The following is a 22,435-nucleotide window of genomic DNA, read 5'->3' on the forward strand; positions in this document are numbered from 1 at the left end:
TTTCTGTATTTCCTTAAAATTGGAATGTTTTATTAATTGGTCATGTTGAATTTACTTTTGTCATTTTCTATGGTATTTAATGTAAGTTGTATTGATTGTTCACTTTCTAATTGTGTTAGCAAATTGAAATCTAGCATGTCTGTTATGGTGGTCAAACAACTAGCTTTTGTATTATTGCTTCTGAGTATTGTAATACCTTGGTATTATGACAAAAACTTGCAAATATACTGGAATAAGTGAGTCATGCTTTAAGCAGAAGCAAGAGGGTTGTGGACTTGATTATTGCTGGTATAGCAGTTTTGACTACATTAATAACTAACACCACTGCTTCTGCAATTGCTTTGACACAAGAAGTCAAGACAGCTACTTTTGTTACCATGTAGCAAAAAATGCTAATGTGTGAGTATTCAAAAGATTTAGATAGTCATCTAGAACAACAAATTGATGCTCTTATTGATACTAGGCAAACTATTGAAGAGGAAGTTCGGAGTTTAAGAATAAGAAGTCATCTTGAGTGTAGGAATGCTAAATACCAATGGAAAATTCAAAGACACTTGCAGGGTATTTAGTATAATTCTAACACCTCTCTGTATAGTTTAACTTTGCATAAGGAGATCATGAATTTAAGAAATACATAGCTCAAAGTAAACTCAGCCCAGCAAGGCATGGCATTCCTTTCATCTTGGTCATTTTGATTCATGGCTTAAGGTCAGTATTTCTCTCTTGGTCAAGCTTCAAAACTGGCTTATATAGCTTGATCACGTTAGCCCTCTTCTCCTAGGAATATTTTTATTCCTGTTCATTGTGATAAAACTTACCTTTAATAACAACATGTTGATTGCCAAAATATACAGTACAAAACTAAAAATGGATCCCCAGACAGAGTTAGTAATCTAACAGGCTGTACAGTGCCTTACTGAACTAAGACAAAATTAGGTTGATTTTGAAAATGTATATTCCAAGATGGATAAGGAAGGCATTCTTGTTGGGATCATCTAAGACAGGCATAGTCATGTTTATGAAATAAAAAGGGGGGAGAAGTTGAGAGCTTTTGGTGCCACTTCTAGGAATTTGGCATTCCTCACTAGGTCCAGACAAGGAAGTAGGCTTAAATAAGAATATTACAAACAGTGACCATGGGGCTCTGCTTACTACATTACTTATTTCCTTGTGTGATACTTTTGCCTACTACTTTGCTTAATTACTTGTTATTTCCTTGTTTACCACTTTGCTTGATTTCTTTGTCTTTAATCAAAGAACTGACCATGTTTTTTGGATGTACCTATAATGATATAAAAGCAAACTGGGAAAGAATAAAGCTGCTTCAGCCTCAGTACTAGCTGAAGTCATGTTTTAATTTTGTCTAATTGTTTTTCTTCTTTTTCAATCCTCACTCCCTCCTTTGAGACCCTGTTGACTGAGCAGGCTTGGTCAACATCCCAACTGCCAGTTAGACCATCATCATTTATTAAAGATGCTTTCATTGTGAGACTCAAACTCAGTTCATCAGTTTCCATAGCAAATGCTTAAGACATGGAGCAATCAGGCTGTTCTCACTTGTGATGTAGAATTTGCTCAACAGCAAGTGATTCAAAGTATTGTACTCTCATTTTTATATTTAGCAGATAATCTAAGTTAAGACTGTCAGAAATCAAATTATACATAGGAGACTTAGTCTAGATTTAGTTCTTAAAACATCTATATATCAATTCTGAATTTCTTATTTTCCCTCCTCTATCTGAAAAACATGAAAATGTTGCAAAAAAGTGTCATCTAGATGATGTTACAGAAGCTTATTACATAGCATGTGTAAATATGAACAGGGTGTAGACAGTGTGGAACTCATGTTCTGACACCTGAAGAACACATATGCTGGTCTTCAGCTGGTGGTGGTCATCCTGCCTGGAAAAACTCCTGTGTATGCAGAAGGCAAGTGGGTGGGAGACACAGTGCTGGGGATGACCATACAGTGTGTCCAAATGAAGAAAGTGCAGAAGACCATGCCACAGACACTATTCAATCTCTGCTTAAAAATCAATGTCAAACTGGGAAGCATCAACAGCATCCTGCTGTCACAGGGCAGGCCTCCAGTGTTCCAGCAACCTGTCATCTTCCTGGGAGCTGATGTCACCCACCCACCAGCTGCAGATGGGAAGAAATCTTCGATTGCTGCAGTACTGGGCAGCATGGATGCATACCTCAACTGCTACTGTGCCACCTTGTGTGCACAGCACTGACAAGAGATCATTCAGGACCTGGCTGCTATGGTGTGAGAACTGTCCACTCAGGTCTACAAAGCTACACACTTCAAGCCCACCCGCATCATCTTCTACTGAAATGGTGTCTCCGAGGGACAGTTCCAGCAGGTTCTCCATCCTGAACTCCTGGTCATCAGAGAGGAAAGGATAAAGCTGGAAAAGGACTAACAACTATGGATCACCTTCATTGTGGTGTAGAAGTGGCACCATACGCCTCTTCTGCACAGACAAAAATGAGTGGGTTTTAAAGGGTAGAAGCATTCCAGCAGGCACAACCATAGACACGAAGATCACCCACCCAACTGAATTTGACTTCTACCTGTGCAGTCATGCTAGCATCCAGGACATAAGCCATCTTTCCCACTACCATGTTCTTTGAGATGACAATCTATTTTCTTCTGATGAGCTGCAGATTCTGACCCACTAGCTGTGTCCTATGTGCACTGCACATGCTCTATGTCAATACCTCCACCAGCTTACTATGCTCAGCTGGTGGCCTTCCAAGCCAGGCACCACCTGGTGAATAAAGAACATGAGAGCCATGAAGGAAGTCATACCTCTGGTCAGAGTAATGGGCCAGATCATTATGCACTAGCCAAGGCGGTCCAGGGTAACCAGGACACACTAAGCACTGAGTACTTTGCTTGACATGTTGTATTGTTTAGCGATAGTATACCAAGTTGGATTCACACAAGACCAACTGCATTTAGACCAACAGATGCCCAACCCTTCCATGACAACCAGGATCAAACATGAGACATGTTTGGTTTTATTAGATTCTCCATTTTCCAAAATGTCTTCCATCCCAGATTTCAGACTTGGATTTTGAGCTACAGGCATGTATGAGACCCCAGTGTAGGAAACACGGCTTGCCAGATCTATAAGCTGTTCACGGAGAATCCTGTTTCCTAAAACCAAACCAAAACAAAACAAACAAACAAAAAAAATCAGTCTATGAACTCTTGTGTCTTTAAATTATTTTAATTTATTTGGTCATTCAATTTATTTGTTTGTAACCCCTGATTCTCAATGAAATCGATAGGCTCAAACTAGCTGTAAAGGTTCTGAGCATGAAAGCAACACCATTACCATTGTGGTTTTAAAGCCTGGTCCTAAGAAGTTGTCACTAATCTTGAGTTCTAAGGGATGTCATGTGCCTTGCAGCACCAGGGCATATGGCTGCTAAGTATCCACAGTGTCTCTTGCTGGTCACTGCTTTCCTTCAAGGCCTGAACGAAGGGATAGTGACCAATGGGAGAGTCATGTGTATTTACGGCAGTGACAAGTCCAAGAGATTGGGAAACAAGTGCCATTTTGATAAAAAAAAATATGTAAGAAGAGGAAAAAAAGACAATATACTGACAGTCTAATCATAAGATTTTTCATGTAGAACTGTGACATTTATTTTCCAAAGTTTCTAAAGAATATGGATCTGTGGTGATAAATACAGTATAATGCCTTTCCACTCTTACATCTTTACAAAAAAAGGATATGCAATTCATGCTTATCTCAAGCTTAACTTTATGGAAATGTTTTCTTAATTAAGATTTCCTCCTCTCAGGTAACTTTAACTTATGTCAGGCTGACATAAAACTATCCAGAACAATTGACCCCTTGCTAACTTTCCATGGGAACACATCACCACTAAGCTACAACTTTCCTTTCACATTCATCTTCAATGTCTCACATTAAAAATATAAATAATTTTAAAGTTTCACAGACCTTACAAATTCAAACATATTCAAAGCTAAGTCCCTTAAAATATTCAATTTTTCTTTTAAATTCAAAATCTCTTTTAAAAGTTTAAAATATCTTTCAAGTCTCAGCTCTTGTAAAAATCAAAATTAATTTGAATACTTGCTTACTTCAAGAGAAAGAAGCAGGACACAGTTACCTTAAGATTAAATTAAATTCCATATACTCTAAATAATGCAATAATATCCAGTATCTGGGATCTAGTCTGAATCTTGTGGGCTCCTCCAAATGGTTTGGGTTATTTCTCAAGCTCTGCCCTCCACAGCACACAGAGTTGATTTTCTAAACTTGGGCATGTTCTACTCCACCACTGCTGCTGTTCTTGGGAATCATACCCTGTTACTTGTATCTACACAATGATGGGGTCTTCTGTTGCAACTGGGCTGCACTTGCATGAATGGCCACTTATAGACTCTAATCATAGTGCCAACCCTGAAATTTTCTGCAGGATCGATGCAATCCTAGACCATCAACTGCTACTGAGGCTGAATCTTCACCAATGACTCCTTCTAGCATCTCACACTGTACTGACTAGTTTTGTGTCAACTTGACACAGCTGGAGTTATCACAGAGAAAGGAACTTCAGTTGAGGAAATGCCTCCATGAGATCCAACTTTAAGGTATTTTCTCAATTAGTGATGAAGGGGGAAAGGCCCCTTGTAGGTGGGACCATCTCTGGGCTGGTAGTCTTGGGTTTTATAAGAGAGCAGGCTGAGCAAGTCAGGTGAGGCAAGCCAGTAAAGAACATCCCTCTATGGCCTCTGCATCGGCTCCTGCTTTCTGACCTGCTTGAGTTCCAGTCCTGACTTCCTTAGTGATGAACAGCAGTATGGAAGTGTAAGCCAAATAAACCCTTTCCTCCCCAACTTGCTTCTTGGTCATGATGTTTGTGCAGGAATAGAAACCCTGACTAAGACACACACCACCCTTCCTTAGCTGATATTCATGATTCCTTCCTCCCTTCAAAAGCAGAACCACCTGGGTGTCAATTACACTTTCAGCATGAGGTACAACTTGGCTGCATATAGAGAATGCTTCTGTGTGCTGAGTCTTATGAAGCACTTTCCATAAGACTTCACCTCAGTGATCTTGGTCTTTTGTTTTTGTTTGTTTGTTTGGTTTTTTTTTGGGGGGGTGAGGGGGTGTTGTTGTTTGGTTTATTTTGGTTTTGGTTTTTAGTAAGTTGTTAATCATCACTAATTTCTCAGCTCCTGTTAAGCAGTGTCAATTGTTGTTATCAGGAACTGGCTTGGCAGATCGCCTCCAAACACAGTGACATCATCCATAGATGACGGGACAAGAGCATCTGTTGCCACGGCAATCACATACATTCCCAGAGTCCACTTCCCACCTGTGAGTGGTTACATCACAGCATAAATAAAAGGTAGACCCTTCCTGACCTTCACCCCTTTTTTCTTCTCTCTTTTCCTCTTTGTCTCCATAGCCCCCTTCCCCCACACCCTCACCATAATAAACCTCTGCCATGTAGAACTGTATTGGCCTGATATGGTCAGACTTGATGTGAGCTGGGATTTCAACACAACATCAATTTAAAGGTCTTCACTTCAGTCAGGCTGGTCACTTGTTAAGCATGACTAACTTTTCTGCTCCACCTGACTAAATATCACAGCATCCTAGTTCAAAACAACAGAAAGCTCATATTTGGACTCTGAGTCTTTAAACATCCCATGTAATTTCACAAGTCAGATCTCCATAGATCCTCCTTTGCAGCCTTGGGTGTCAGGCAGGCTCAGGCGTCACTCATGTCCTTGGATGGCATGGGAGTTTGGGAAGAGATAGGGAAGAGAGACTATAATTCAGCTTTTACAGCTTCAGGTGCCAGGAAGGGAATAGGGAGGAGGGGGTGATAACCAGATCCTAGCACGAGGCCATTTGGCCTGTTAGAGAGATTGTGAAGGGCTTGCTTTCTCACAGGATGGTCTCTGACACCTTGTGTTATTTTTATTTTTTTCAGTCCCTATAATAAAACAAACATTATTTGCACACCACTATGAGGATACTTATGAATTCAAATTCAACTATGTGTAGAAAGTTTTAGGTCAACTTGACACATGCTAAAGTAATATGATAGAGGAAAAGATTTTTTATTATTAAGTGAATATTATTTTAAGAACAAATATTTTTGTAAGTTGTTTTATTAACTTACATTCCAGTCATTACCCCCATTTATTCTTCCAGGCCCAACCAAACCAACAGTTCCTCACCTCATTCCTCCTCTGCTTTGAATCCAAGAGTGTGATCCTAACACCAGGACTCCCCCTTACCTGGGGCTTCAAATCACTGGAGGATTAATTGCATCCTCTCCCACTGAGGTCAGATGAGACAGACCTCTGCTATAATATGCCAGGTACCTAGGGCCTGCCTATGTATGTTCCTGGTTGGTAGCTCAGTGTCTGGGAGCTCCCTGTGGTCTGCGTTAGTTGAGTCTGCTGGTCTTCCTATGGAGTAACTCTCCCTTTCAGCTTCCTCAATCCTTACCTTATTTCAAACTTAGAGGTCCCTGACTTCAATATAATGGTTGAGTGTAAGTATCTGTCTTTGCCTCGATCAACTGCTGGTAGGGCCTCTCAGAGGACAGCCATGCCAGGCTCCTGTCTATAAGCACACCATAGCATCAATAATAACAACAGACCTTGGAGCCCCCCATGAGATGGATTGCTGTATATTCCTGTATTTCTTTAAGCGAGTTCTTTATATACTCATTAAAGGCCTCTATCATCTTTATGAAATGGGATTTGAAGTCATTATCTTGTTTTTAGGCATATTTGGGTACTCAGGGCTTGCTCTGTTGGGAGAACTGGGTTCTGATGATGCCAAATTTCATTGCATTCTGTTGCTTATGATCTTGCACTTGCCTCTGGCTAACTGGTTCTTTCTGGTGCTAAGTGGCTTGGAGGTATAAAATTTGTTGCAAGATATATATATATATATATATATATATATATATATATATATATATATATCATATTGCAATAGTAATAATTAGTAATAAGTTGATAGAAAACATATGTATACGAGTACTGCATGTGCTTAAATTTATCAGTTTAAAATATCCTGTGTATGTTTTTTTTTTCCATTTTTATTAGGTACCTGTGTATGTTTTTTAAGCCTTGTAATAACCATTAAACTTGTACAGAAGTCTACACAAAGGCTAAAGACCAATGGAACAAAGCATATTACTACTAAACCACACAGGAAGAGTGAGACAACAAAAGAAGAGAGGAAGAATAGCTACAAGATACATTGAAAACAATTAATGAAGCAGCAATAATGACTTCAGTATTGATAAATCATTTGATTTAAATGTAAATGGGTTAAATATTTCAATGCATATTGAACAACTTATATCATCACATGCACAAGTAAACATTCATTGAGTTTACCTATTAATATGCTATGAACAAAATAAAGATGAAGGAAAAGAAAAATATTTATGCTACTGTTAATCCAAAGAAAAATTAGGGACAGTATTTCATTAGACAAAACATAAAATAGCTTTCTCAAATGGTAAAATCTATTATATTAAAGGATAATTTATCACAAATTAATAATATATAAAAATGGGTACATATTTCCACATAAAGCCACTGATATATGTTTGCATAAAATATAAACATAGTGAATATAAAGCAATCAAAGAGACAATTCAAGACATAAAAATCAATGTAAAATTAATAGACTTTAGCTTATTTGATTTAAAAGGTGGCTAGAACATTCAGACAGAAAATAAGTAAGAAAATAGTGGAGATGAAACTATAGACTGAATGAAAGTCAAGATATAAACAAAATAGTTATCACTAGCATTACTAAAATTGCTTCATACTTGTGTGCATATGGAACCTTTTCTAGGAAAAATGGTGTGTTAGGTCACAAAACAATTATCAAAAAAATTAATAAAATTAAAATCAACTCAAGTGTATTTTCAGCACAATAAACTGGAGTTCTATATCCATCACCCTCAGAAAAACCAGAGAGTTCAAAGTCAGTGCAAATTAAATAACACATTCCCAAATATCAATTTCTCAAAGAAGAAACCAAAAGGAAAAAATAAGAACACATATCATATACTAAAGAAGTCTTATAGAAAGATTAAATATGATTATTTTGGATGTATTTCTCTACGAATTCTATACCTCTGTAACCTACAGTCGGATTTACAAAGAATGTCAAACTTGGCCTTTGGAATGAACAATATCAGCCTGAACTTAGGAGGTTTATTGCATTACATCTTCTCAAGTATATTGCAGGCTGGAAAGATGGTTCATTGGTTAAGAACATTGTTGTTTTTCTAGAGCACCTTAGTTCAATTCATAGCACCACTATGATAGCATTTGTCAGTGTATAACTTCAGTCCAAGCGATCCATTTTCCCTCTGACTTCTTAGTGAAGCAGGAATAAAAGTGGTATAGACACACATGCAGAAAAAAAACCACACACATACATTAAAATAAAAATTAAAATATTAATTTTGATAAAGAATCTTTCTAATATTTTAGAAGCAAATGTTTTGCTTCTCAGTACTTTCTCCCTTTTTGATGTTAACTCAAGATAAAGGCACTGAAAAATAATTAATTTGTGGTCAAATATTTAAAAGCAACAGACAGAAAAATACAATACAATTTACATCTTTTAAAATACACCCCTTTAATTTATTTTAACTTAATTTTACACTGTAAGTTCAGTTATAAGATAAAAGGTCCACTATATATGTTATCACCAAATTAAAAAACAATAATAAATGAAAGGCTTTAGGGAGGTTGGAATGAGTAGAAGAAACATTGCTTTCCAAATAGCATGAAGTTTTAAACCAAACTTAATTCATTTACCCTAAAAACCACCAAGTAATGCTTCAATATAATTGCAATTTTTAGAAGACAAATGTTTCAGAATCTTCAAGCAGAGATACGAATAGATTTCATAAGAACATAAAGATTGTACAATCTCTTAAAAGCTTCTGGTAATTGGCCATATAATATATGAATTTCTTCTTCTAGAATTTTCCTGAGTATGATGAATTAAAATTGGATTCCAATAGTGGCAAAAAAGTCTGTTGGTGTAGCCCTTATTATCATGAATATTAATAGTAAGCTATAATTTGTCACATACAACCGTATTTCCATTTGTATTTCTATTGCATGTTTTTCAACAATTCATTGTCACAAATTGTGTGAACTTTTTGTGAGAAGATGTGAACAAATGTGTCCTCACTCCATGGAAAGTACCAATGGAAAAATAAAGGTCTAATCACAAACGAGTGCAGCTTGATGAAGCAATGAATTTTCTGGAGTTCTCTACAGGGCAACTTCGAATCAGCTACACCACTGAACATAAATATCCTTGATGGGCTATGATCATTATTCTTGGTTATCCTCCAGATATTCATTTAAAGACCCTATTGTTGAAGATATCATGACTTAACTCAAAAAAAAAATGGAGAAATTAAGTTCGTACTGACTGGGAAATTTCACCCTTAGTAACTAGCTTTCAAGTTGCTATGCATAGTATAGGGAAAAAAAGTGATAATCAGTCTTACCAGTTGTGTTATTTTTAATCTACAATAAAGATTGACCTGGTAGGTTATGTCCATTGGTACCATAGTGATAAACTTATTATGGAAGTAACCAGTTACTTTCTGATGTATGTAAGTCATATTGAAGGTAATGATACCCATAACTGGTAAGATTCTCAAGGTGAAATATCTGAGAGAATATAGGTTATAGGTCCCACAAGAAACTATTATTATGCTAAATGAATAGAGTACTAAACAACTCCTAGTAATGTATTGCTATATATAATTAGTGAATGTCTCAGCTTTCATCAGAGTAGTTTCTTCTTGCCATAGATAACAAATAAGTGAACCCACTACTCTTCAACATACAGAGAGTAAGAAAATATAGTGTTCATCCCTAAATGAGGTATAGATATCACACTCTTTCACAATGCTCAGGAAACTACATGTAACAGGGAGTGAAAAGAATGGAAGAGCAGAGGTGGTGGATGGGTACAAGAAAAGCATTTTTCTGGGGACATAAGATTAGTTGCACATAATAATTCAGTGTTTTTGGCACCATGAATAAACTGTACAAGTTCAAGCAGACAAAGTTCAGTATGGAGTGGGGAACTGCACATAGAGTCTAACTTCTAATTGAGGAGCTACTAGAAACTGATAGATGCTAGAAGAGAAAGAATCAATTTTTGTTATAGGTATGACTCTTGCTATGTTAACTTGATCCCAAGAGGAGCCCACATTCAAGAGTATTTGGTTAACACAATGGAAATCTGTGACTTTAAAAAGGAACACAAAGTTGTGCAGCTAAGGAGTTAAGGGTTAATCCTGGAGAGGTTAAGGTTGTGAATGTGACTAAAATCCATGACATAAAAATCTCAAGTAATGAAAAAAGTAGTTGCTCATAGAATCAGAGGTGAGGAGGACACAAAATCTGCCCCAACACTGGAAGAAACTGGAACCAGTGGAATCCAGGCAACCAGGGACTCCACCTGATCAGTGGCATGGGTTCCTTCTAGTCTGTGCTGGTGCCCTAAGCAGACCTTGGGCATGAACTCTGCAGCCAGTCCCAAAACACCCAGTGGAAGCTCCACTCCCAAGTGTTCTAATCTGACCAGGTCCACAGGATCTCAGGAGCTTCATCACATCAGAATCTCAGGGTCTCAGAGGCAGCTTAACTCCCAGGATCTCTGACACAGCCAGGATCTCAGGATCCCAGGATCCCAGAATCACAGGGTCACAGATACATTTATACTCTGAGGAGTTCTGACACAACCAGGATCACAAGAAGAACAGCCTTCAGTCAGATATAGCGAGGGCAGTTAGCACTAGAGATAATCAGATGGCAGGATGCAAGCATAAAAATATAAACAAAACAAATCATGGTTACTTGTCATCATTGGAACCCAACTCTCCTACCATAACAAATCTGGGATACACCATCAGAGCAGGAAAGCAAGATTCAGACCAAAAGTCACTTCTCATGATGGCGATAGAGTATTTTAAGAAGTACATAAATAACTCCCTTAAAGAAATACAGAACAACATAGGTAAACAGCTAGGTGTCCTTAAAGAAGAAACACACACACACACACACACACACACACACACACACACACACACACACACAAATCCCTTAAAATATTGTAGGAAAGCACAACCAAACAGGTGAAGGAATTGAACAAAACCACCCAGGACCTAAAAATTGAAATAGAAGCAATAAGGAAATCACAAAGGAAGATAACCTTGGAGTTACAAAATCTAGAAAAGAGATCAGTAGTCACAGATGCAAGCATCACCAACAGAATATAAGAAATAGAAGACAGAATATTCGGGGAAGAAGATACCATAGAAAACAACACAGCAGTCAAAGAAAATGCAAAAAGCATCTAGGAAATACAGGACACAATGAGAAGATGAATCCTAAGGAAAATAGGTATAGAAGAGAGTGAGGATTCTCAACTTAAAAGGCCAGTGAACATCTTTAACACAATTATAGAAGAAAACTTCGTTAAACTAAAGAGATGCCCATAAATATACAAAAAGCCTACAAAACTCCAAACAGACTGACCCAGAAAAATTCCCCCAGTCACATAATAATCAAAATACCAAATACACTAAACAAAAAAAAGTATTAAAATCAGTATGGGAAAAACGTGAAGTAACATATAAAGGCAGACCTATCAGACTTCTTACTGGAGACTATGAAATCTAGAAGATTCTGGGCAGATGTCCTACAGACCCTAAGAAAACACAAATGTCAGCCCAGGCTACTATATCCACCAAAACTCAATTATCATAGATAGAGAAAAGAAGATATTCCATGACAAAAAAAATTACACAATATCTTTCCATGAATCCAGCCCTACAAATGATAATAGATGGAAAACACCAACACAAGGAGGAAAACTATACTCTAGAAAAAACCAAGAAAGTAATCTTTCAACAAACTCAAAAGAAGATTGCCACACAAAAATAATTCCATCTCTAACAACACATCCCTAACAACAAAAATAACAGGGAACTAACAATCACTTTTCCTTAATATCTCTTAATATCAATGGATTCAATTCCCCAATAAAAAGATGTAGACTAACAGACTCTATTTGGAAACAGAGCAAGCATTTTGCTGCATATAGGAAACGCACCTCAGTGACAAACACAGACACCACCTCAGAGTTAAAGTTTGGAAAACAGTTTTCCAAGGAAATGGTCACAAGGAATAAGCTGGAGCAGCCATTCTAATATTGAATAAAATCAACTTTCAACCAAAAGTTTCAAAAAATATAAGGAAAGTCACTTCATACTGGTCAAAGGAAAAATCAATTAAGATGAACTTTCTTTTCTGAACATCTATGCTCCAAACCTAAGGTCACCCACATTCATAAAAGAAACTTTACTAAAGCTCAAAACACACATCACACCTCATACAATAATAGTAGGAGACTTCAACATCCCACTCTGCAATGGACATATCATAGAAACAGAAACTAAACAGAGACACAGTTTAACTCACAAGTTATGAATCAAATCAATCTAAAAGATATTTATAGAACATTTCATCCTAAAGCAAAAGAATATATCTTCTTCTCAGCACCTCATGGTACCTTCTCCAAAACAGACCATTTAATCAGTTTCAAAACAGGCCTCAACAGATTCAAGAAGATTAAAATAATCCTATGCATCCTATCAGATCACCACAAACTAAGCCTATTCTTATATAGCAACAAAAACAACGGAAAGCACATATACACATGGCAACTGAATAATGCTCTGTTTGTTGAATATTTACAGTTGAAAAATACTAAAATCATGTTCTACAAACATCATGGAAACATTATTGATTACTTCTCTCACTGTGCTAGAAATTAGCATTTTCTTAATGTTTAACTCTAAAAAGTTTTTGATATTTTGGAAAACTTAAAATATACTTACTGATAAAGTAATTTATCTCTTAGAAACACTGATAATCTTTTTAAAGTAAACTTATAGTTAGGCAATGTACACAGATATATAATGCATTTTAAATACTCTCTCACTATGTTAGGTGGTATCATATAAGGGCTTTTGAATATATTTCGTAAAAATTCATTTTTAATATTCTATGCCCTTTTTTGTTTGTTTGTTTGTTTGTTTTTTCAAGACAGGGTTTCTCTGAATAGCTCTGGCTGTCCTGGAACTTACTTTGTAGAACAGACTGGCCTCGAACTCAGAAATCTGCTTGCCTCTGCCTCCTGAGTGCTGGGATTAAATGTGTGTGCCACCATGCCCGGCATTTTTATGTCCTTTTACTATGCTAATTTACTAAGATAATTAATAAATCCTATAAATAAAAAATCAGAAAAATGCAGTTAAATAGTTGAAAGAAATGAATAAAACTGTTCAAATCCTGAAAATGAGAAAGAAAGCAGAAATACACACAAACACACATGCACACAGAGACATGAATTATGGAAATCCTGGAAACGGGTAATCTAGGTAAACCAACAGGAACTACAATTGTAAGCATCACTAAAGGACTATAAGTGATGTAAAAAAAGAATCTCAACTCCCATAGAATATTTTGTATGTTGTGAAACAATTTAGTATTCGACATTAGATATAGGATCCTCAGTTATGAATCATATTAAGTGTTCATTAATGTTATTGTTAGGGTATAAAAGGATATACATATAAAAGTTGAACAAATTTCTTATGTATTATTCGATTCTCAAAATACTTGATATTATTAATGTGTTTGATGCATAAAATGGGTTTAAGTAATAAAAAAATAAGAAAAAAGAACCTAAACATATAATAACCCAAATATACAAATAACTATAGGCCAGCATAAAAACAAGCAACCCCGAGGGCAATATAACACTAACAGAGTCCACCTACCCTGCTAGAGCAAGCACTGGAAAATCTAACATAGATGAAGCACAAGAAAATTATTTAAATTCAATCTTATGAAGATGATAGAGGCCTTTAAAAAGATAATTAATAAATCCTATAAATAAAAAATCAGAAAAATGCAGTTAAATAGTTGAAAGAAATGAATAAAACTGTTCAAATCCTGAAAATGAGAAAGAAAGCAGAAATACACACAAACACACATGCACACAGAGACATGAATTATGGAAATCCTGGAAACAGGTAATCTAGGTAAACCAACAGGAACTACAATTGTAAGCATCACTAAAGGACTATAAGTGATGTAAAAAAAGAATCTCAATCACAGAAAATACTGTGAAAAAAATGGTATATCGGGACGAGAAGGTGTTAAACCTAAAAATTTCCTGACACAAAACATCCAGGATATAAAGGACCTATGAAAAGAACAAAACTAAGAATCATAGCAATAGAAGAAGGAAAAGATTCCTAGCTAAAAGGCCCAGAACCTTCAAAAAACGCAGAGAAAATTATCCTAACTTAAAGAATGAGATGCTTATAAATGTATAAGAAGCTTACAAAAACCAAATAAATTGGAAAATAAGAAAAGAAATCCTCCAGCCACATAATAATCAAAACAATAAATGTACAAAACAAAGAATATTGAAAGCTGCAATGGAAAATGGTCAATTACTATATAAAGGCAGACCTATCAGGTTACAATTGACTTCTGAATAGAGAATTTTGCAGACTCAAAGGGACCACAGGTATCAGCCCAGATTACTACAATCAGCAAAAATTTCAATCACCATAGATGGAGACAAGAAGATATTCCATGACAAAACTAAAATTAAACAGTATTTATTCACAATTCTAGCTCTACAGAAAGTACTAGAAGGAAAGCTCCAACCTAAGAAGGTTAAATATTTCTGTTAAAACAGGAAAATATTACATACCAGCCAAATCATTCAAGGGGAGACACAAATAGTCATAAGAAAAAAACACACCTGCCAACCACCAACATCAAAGTAACAAAAACTGACAGCCATAGGTCATTAATAACCTTTAACATCAATGGACACAATCTCCTGTAAAAAGACAAACAAAATAAATGTGAAAACAGGGTCCATCATTCTGTTGCATAAAAGAAAAACATCTTGACATCAAATCTAGGCATTATCTCCAAGTTAAGGACTAGAAGAAAATTTTTCCAAGCAAATTGACCCAAGAAGCAATCTGGGATAGCCATTCTAATATCTACCAAATAGTCTTTCAATGAAAATTAATTTAAAAAAAAAAAAGGGTAAAGACACTTCACACTCACCAAAGGGGGTAAAAAAGCCACGAAGATGACATATCAGTTAAAATAGCTATGCCCCAAATGCAAGGACACACATATTTGTAAAATAGCTATTATCAAAGTATAAAATTTAAATTAAAATAAATAAAGTAATTTAAGAACTTTAATAAGCTAAATATCTCCAGTTGGTGACTGCTCAGCCATAAATACAGATATATAACATTAAATGGATTCACTAAGTTTACACTAAGTTTATATAAAATCATACCCCCCCACACATATATATATATCATATACATGTGTGCATATATGTATGCATATGTGCACACAGCAAGGAGTTGAAGGAAGGAGAATGAAGGCTAGAAATACAATAAATATAGTACATGTGTGAGATTCTCAAAAAGTAAAAGTATAAATTAAAACAAAAACAAAAACAAACAAAAACCTTCTAAACATGGCTGCTATATATCCATGGGAAGTGCATACTCTTTAGAGCTCTCCTCCAAGCCCCATATAACAGGGAGTTCACTGGACCAATTTTTTACTGGAAACCTTAGAGTAACCAGATACTTAAACTCCAAAATGAAAAGGCCATGCTCTTAACTCTTCCTTCTCCTTGATGCTTAAGGTGTAAATGTGAATTCTTGGTTCTATCTTAGTAAACATTGGATTCTCAACACTTTATATTTAAGTGCAAAAATATTGGCAAGATGAGTAAATTGTCATTTAACTAGTGAATTGTAACTAAAAGATGAACTTATTCACATCATAGACACAAGTCTTTAACAAAATAATTGATGGAAATAATTACTCAAAATAGAAAATGAATTGATGAATCAATGAGTCAGTGACTTATGAGAGGCTATATATTTTCAAGACTTTTCATGTTTCATGACACTTGAATTCAAAGAAAGATCTCAAATAAGAATGTTAACTGACTTGCGTACCTTTAACGCTGGGGATGCCCAAATAGAAATAAATTAATTTTTAGATGTAAGGGCTAAGTGTATATCTCAGTGATTTTTCTTCATAGCATGGATGAAGTTTGGGCTTCAAGAATCAGTCTCACACCGATTAATCAAATGATGGAGAAAGTTTAATATAAGCATTCCTGTAAGGGATTACCATGATTAGTTTAATGAGGTAGGAAAACTAAATAGTGTAGATGACTCCATTCCCTGGAAGAGAAATAAACTGTGTAAATGGAGAAAAGTAGCAGAGAGCATCATACATTCAGTGTTCTCAGCCTCCTGAATAAGGGTGCTGTTTCCTGTTCCTGCAAATTTCATTTTCCTGCCATGGTAGACTGATGGACTGTAACCATGAACTGTGGGCCTGAAAAAAACCCTTTCTACCATACATTTCAATTGTCAACATATTTTAACAGAGCAACAGGAACAGATGCTAAGATAGCAACAATTAGGAACATATCATTATGATATCTGCTTTCAGATAACAGATAAATTATGTTAGAAAAAGTCTAAAATTATGTCTTTGATTTTTTGTAAATACTGAGAAAGCTTCAAAAGTTTATAACTTTTTTGAGTGTTCTGTATCACCACTATACATATATTTTCTGATGTTTTGCTGTATTATTTTATTATATCACTACTTAGAAAAGGTATATGGGAGATCATGGTCTGTCCCTCATAACTCCATATGTATTTAAAATTATAAATTTCTAATAAATATTAAAACCTTAATATTTAAGTTAGTTTTATTTTTACAATTAAAATAGGTAAAGTTGCTACCACTTCCCAAAAGTGTCTGACTACACCTTATGAATAAGAATGAATTAATTAATGAACATATGACATTAACCTCATTCATGTCAGTTGGATCTTCTTTACTGACAATACCAATTCAGAGTTACCTTTCCTTCACCACTGTCAAATAAAATCTACTTTCACTTCTATAGTAAGTGAGATCCTCATATTTGTATGCTACTAGTTACTTTTGGCATTAAGTAAGATTCTATTACATGCATAGACACTATTTATTCTAGAAAGAATTGTAAAAGATTTAATCAAATAAACATTTTCAATAAGTTAAAGTAAAAATATTAATATCTTCTTGGATATAAGAAAGCACTAAGAACAGGGAAAATAACACAATATAACTGATAATGAGGAGAGATAACAAGAGTAGATTTCTAGGGGTAGACTGAAAATCTGATTATTATGCAAATATGTAAAGCCATATTTGGAATCACAAACAAGGAAATTAGAAGACCACTGTTTTCTATATGGGATTTGCCAAGGGGTTTTATATATAGTGTGAGGTCATCATAACTAGCACTTGGAGGAAGTGTTTTCTCCAAGCTAGTTTTGCCTGTCCTAAGCACTTATGTCAGGATTGTATTCTTTCATGCATTTATGTATGCCTTCCATTTGAGGAGAGACAGATTATATGACATTTTCAATTTCAGAATGAAAGAACACACTCCTTCAATGTTTAGTCACACTTGGGAGGAGGAGAAGGAGGAAAGAAACGATAACCAAATCTATGCATATTTTGCTGTAATTTTTATCTAAACACCAAAAATAAAATCAGATTTTTTTTTATTCTCAGACTTCTGAGAATAAAACACAGACGAATATCTTTCAAAGGCAACATTCCAAAGAAATAAAGAGAAACTATAGCACAAAATTCTAAGAACACTGATTCCTCTGAGCTATAATTCTATAACTCATGCATGAGAAGCCATGGAAAAATACCATTTCATCACCACATTAATATCTTAAAAACATATAATGTTGTTTAATATGTGGTGAAGAAAAAAAATTACCTCAATAAGCTTTTATTATCATCTCATCATTAGGTTTCTTTTTCAAATAGCATAATCTTAATGTACAAACTTCCATAACATCAAAACATAACATGTAGGTATGTACACATTCTCTCTTTATCTAGATATTCTAACTATCAGATGGGATCTTAGAATAATTTCCAATTAGCTATTCTGTATGTAATCTTACAAAAACATTTTATAATCTTGAATAAGAAATATAATTCTTATCTCATTGGCAAAATGATGAAAAATCATCATATAATTCACAAAACAGTTAACTGTGAAATTCACCTGAATCCCAAACAAAACTTGTCTGTTTTATTATCTATTACTGTGTGTAGTGAAGATCCTACATTATTTAATTTTTTTATATCACAATTGTCTGTTTTATTAATTATTACTCTGTGTAGTGAAGATCCTACACAATTTAATTTTTTTATATCACAATCTATATCCCAAGTAAATATCTCATAAAATTCCACTCACATACAAAAGATGCTACTATAAATATGATCATTATTTTACATGGCAAAGATGTTTTGAAGTGATAAAAAATGTCACATAAACAATAATTAAAAGTTTACATGTGTGAAAATTTATTTTACCAATAATTTATCACCAGAAACCACAAGTCCAAACATTTTACCTTGATAATTTGTTGACATGAAAAAATATTTTCAAATACAAAAATGGAAGCATCAATTTACCAGAAAATTATTAGTTTATTTGAAGCTTCAGAATGTAGATTTTTATACTGCCTAAATCAGAGCGATGTGGATTTTTAGAAATTATGTACTGGAGGATGTAGCAAATCACAAAGACTTTCTTCATTTATGCTCAGTTTAAATTAAGAACACTTAAGCTTGCTGGTCGGATTTGGGCTGGTACTCTGGAAATCAGTCTGGCGGTGACTCAAAAAACTGGACATAGTACTACCTGAGGACCCAGATATATCACTCCTGGGCATATACTCAGAAGATGCTCCAACACTGATAAGGACACATGATCCACTTTGTTAATAGCAACCATATTTATAATAGTCAGAAGCTGGAAACAACCCAGATGGTCCTCATCAGAGGAATGGATACAGAAAATGTGGTACATTTACACAATAGAGTACCACTCAGCAATTAAAAACAATGAACTCATGAAATTCTTAGGCAAATGGATGGATCTGGAGGATATCATCCTGAGTGAGATAACCCAGTCGCAAAAGAACACACATGATATGCACTCACTGATAACTAGGTATTAGCCCAGAAACTTAGAATATCCAAGATACAATTCCCAAAACACATGAAACTCAAGAAGAAGGACGGTCAAAGTGTGGATATTTCGCTCCTTCTTAGAATGGGGAACAAAATAACCATGGAAGTAATTACAGAGACAAAGTTCAGAGCTGAGACAGAAGGAAGGACCATCCAGAGACTGCCCCACCTGGGGATCCATTCCATATACAGTCACCAAACTTGGACACTATTGTAGATGCCAGGAAGTGCTTGATGACAGAAGTCTCATAGATCTATCTCCTGAGAGATTCTGCAAGAGCCTGACAAATACAGAGGCAGATACTCAGAGTCAACCATTGTACTGAGCATGGGGTCCCTGGAGAAGGAGTTGGAGAAGAGATTGAAGAAGCTGAGAGGGTTTGCAACCCCATGGGCGTAGCAACAGGGCCAACTGGCCAGACTCCTGGAACTCCTGGGGACTGGACCACCAACCAAAGAGTAGACATGGAGGGGCCCATGACTCCAAAAGGATATGTGGCAAAGGATGGCCTTGTTCAAAGTCATTGGGAGGGGTGGCCCTTGGGCCTGAGGATGTTTGATGCCCCCTTATAGGTGGGAAGGTAGGAGTGGGTGGAGGAGCACTCTCATAGAGGCAGGGAGAAAGGGGGTGGGATAGGCTGTTTCAAGAGGGGAGACCTGGAAAGGGGATAAGATTTGAAATGTAAATAAAGAAAAATCCAATAGAAGGGGGAAACAAGTTAAAAAAAACCACTTAAGCAAACTCTATTCTTCACTCAGCACTCTAGAGCAAATATGACTATTTAGGAAATTTTTTAATGCCTGAGAAATTTGAAATCAGTAATACTGCATTTATACAACATGTACAAAAAGCATAATACACAGATTTTCCTTTGTTTCTGTATTTTTTTCTCTTTGTACAAGTGGCTATGAATTGGAACCAACATAGTCCTAGTCTACTGCTCCCTGTGTTCACATTTACACAATTACTGAATTGGCTTAGAAAAAACAGAAAATGAAATAGTCCTGTAAATGGAGAGTACAATAGTAAATACAAAGAGCTTTGTGTAGCATAGTATAGAGATGTTGGTCATGCACACAAGTGTTAAATGAGTGAATGAATAATCAGGGAAAATTTATCTTAAACCATGATTATAATTTATATGTTAAAATTTTGTTAGTGTGATAAAATATCCCATAGAAAAACCTTTAAGAAATAAATTATTTTCTTTGTTTTACATTTTCATAGAGGTTGGTATATTCATGGTCCTTGATTCCAATGAGTCTGTGTCTTTAGATAGGCAACATATCATAGAAATGTACCATGTGGCAGAGGTGTGTGCTTCCTGGAAGACTGGAAGCAAAGGAAGAAACTAGGATTAAAATAAAACCTGTGAAGTCATGGATAACTCCACTGACATTAAAAAATCAGGGCCTGCACTCAAAATCATTTACTACTTTCCAAGACTTACAGTTAACATAGCCAGCAGCCAACAAATAACCTTGAGAAGCACATTTAGTATTCAAACAGTAATAGTTAACAATACATTGTGTTGTTAATAGATGCTAAAGAGAAAGAGGATAGTAAATGTCTTAACTTATGACTATAAGGTGTAATGTATGTGTCAATTAGCTAGGTTTTATCACTCAATAGTGTATACACATTTCAAAACTCTATTCTCTACGTTATAAATGGATACAATTATATCTGTCATGTTAAAGTAATTTCTGAGGATACTTGACTTCTAAATATAGTACAGTGTACTAGCTGTAATACTGTATTTTTAAAAAATTTATTATACACAACGAAATTCTGAATAAAAAATCACACAAACACATCAATAACATTTGAAGAATCTATAAATTTCTTTGTGAATTTTGAAGCCAATTGTTGCTTCTCATCTTAGTTATTTTCTCTTATGTATGCATTATTTTGCTGGAGGACAGTTTTCACATACCAAAACACCATTCTTTATTTTTTTATTATTAGATATTTTCTTTATTTACATTTCAAATGTTATGCCCTTTCCTAGTTTCCCCTCCAAAAATCCCCTATCCTGTCCCTCCTCCCCCCTGCTCCCCAACCCACTCACTCCCATTCCTGGTCCTGGCATTCCCTTACATTGGGGTATAAAGCCTTCGCAGGACCAAGGGCCTCTCCTCCCATTGATGATCGACTATGCCATTCTCTGCTACAAATATAGCTAGAGCCACAAGTTCCACCATGTGTTTTCTTTGATTGGTGCTATAGATCCAGGGAGCTCTGAGGGTACTGGTTAGTTCATATTGATGTTCCTTCTATGGGGCTTCAGTCCCCTTGAGCTCCCTGGGTATTTCTCTGGCTCCTTCATTGGAGACCTTGTGCTCTGTCCAATAGAAGACTGTGAGCATCCACTTCTGTATTTGCCAGGCACTGTCAGAGCCTCACAGAAGATAGCTATATCAGGTTCCTATTAGCAGGATCTTGGCATCTGCCTAGTGTCTGGGTTTGGTGGTTCTTTATGGGATGGATCCCCAAGCAGAACAGTCTCTGTTTGGTCATTTCTTCAGGCTCTGCTCTGAACTTTGTCTCTGTAACTCCTTCTATGGATTTTCTTCCCCATTTTAAGAAGGAACACAGTATCCACACTTTGGTCTTCCTTCTTCTTGAGTTTCATGTGTTTTGCAAATTGTATCTTGGGTATTCTAAATTTCTGGGCTAATATCCCTTATCAGTGAGTGCAATTCTTTATAAATCCTTTAGTTGTATCTTCCCAGTGTGACCAGCATTCTGGTCCCCACTGTCTTTTATTTTGGTTCATACAGAATTGAGTCTAAATACTTCTTAGTTTTATACTTCTTAGTGCCTCACAGTACTCTATCCTTATTGGCTTCTTCATACCATTGTGTTTTTCTCTTCATTATCTTCAATTAAAAAAAACTCATCATATTTTTTCTAAGGACATAAATCTCACTATTTTTCAATAATCAAGATTAATTTCTCCCATTTTAGAAAAAGTACTACATTAAAATAGATCACATACTACCAATATGTATCTTAGCAAGGGCTTCAAAATGAACTTTATAGCATGACATCTGAATGATCTAGGATGTATTTATTGAAGACTGCAAATGTGAATATATAAATGTACTACTTAGATATTCTGCTGTAAAGAGCATAGATGGCACTAAATATGAGTCTTAAGA

At 35.5% G+C, this 22,435-nt stretch overlaps 1 pseudogene; it reads left to right on the top strand.

Annotated features, from left to right (window-relative positions):
* Window positions 1-1,805: 1,805 nt before the first annotated feature.
* Window positions 1,806-2,906, top strand: Gm3473 (annotated as a pseudogene).
* The last annotated feature ends 19,529 nt before the right edge of the window (window positions 2,907-22,435 follow it).

The sequence above is a fragment of the Mus musculus genome, chromosome 10 (genome assembly GCF_000001635.26).
Source record: "Mus musculus strain C57BL/6J chromosome 10, GRCm38.p6 C57BL/6J".
Taxonomy (NCBI): domain Eukaryota; kingdom Metazoa; phylum Chordata; class Mammalia; order Rodentia; family Muridae; genus Mus; species Mus musculus.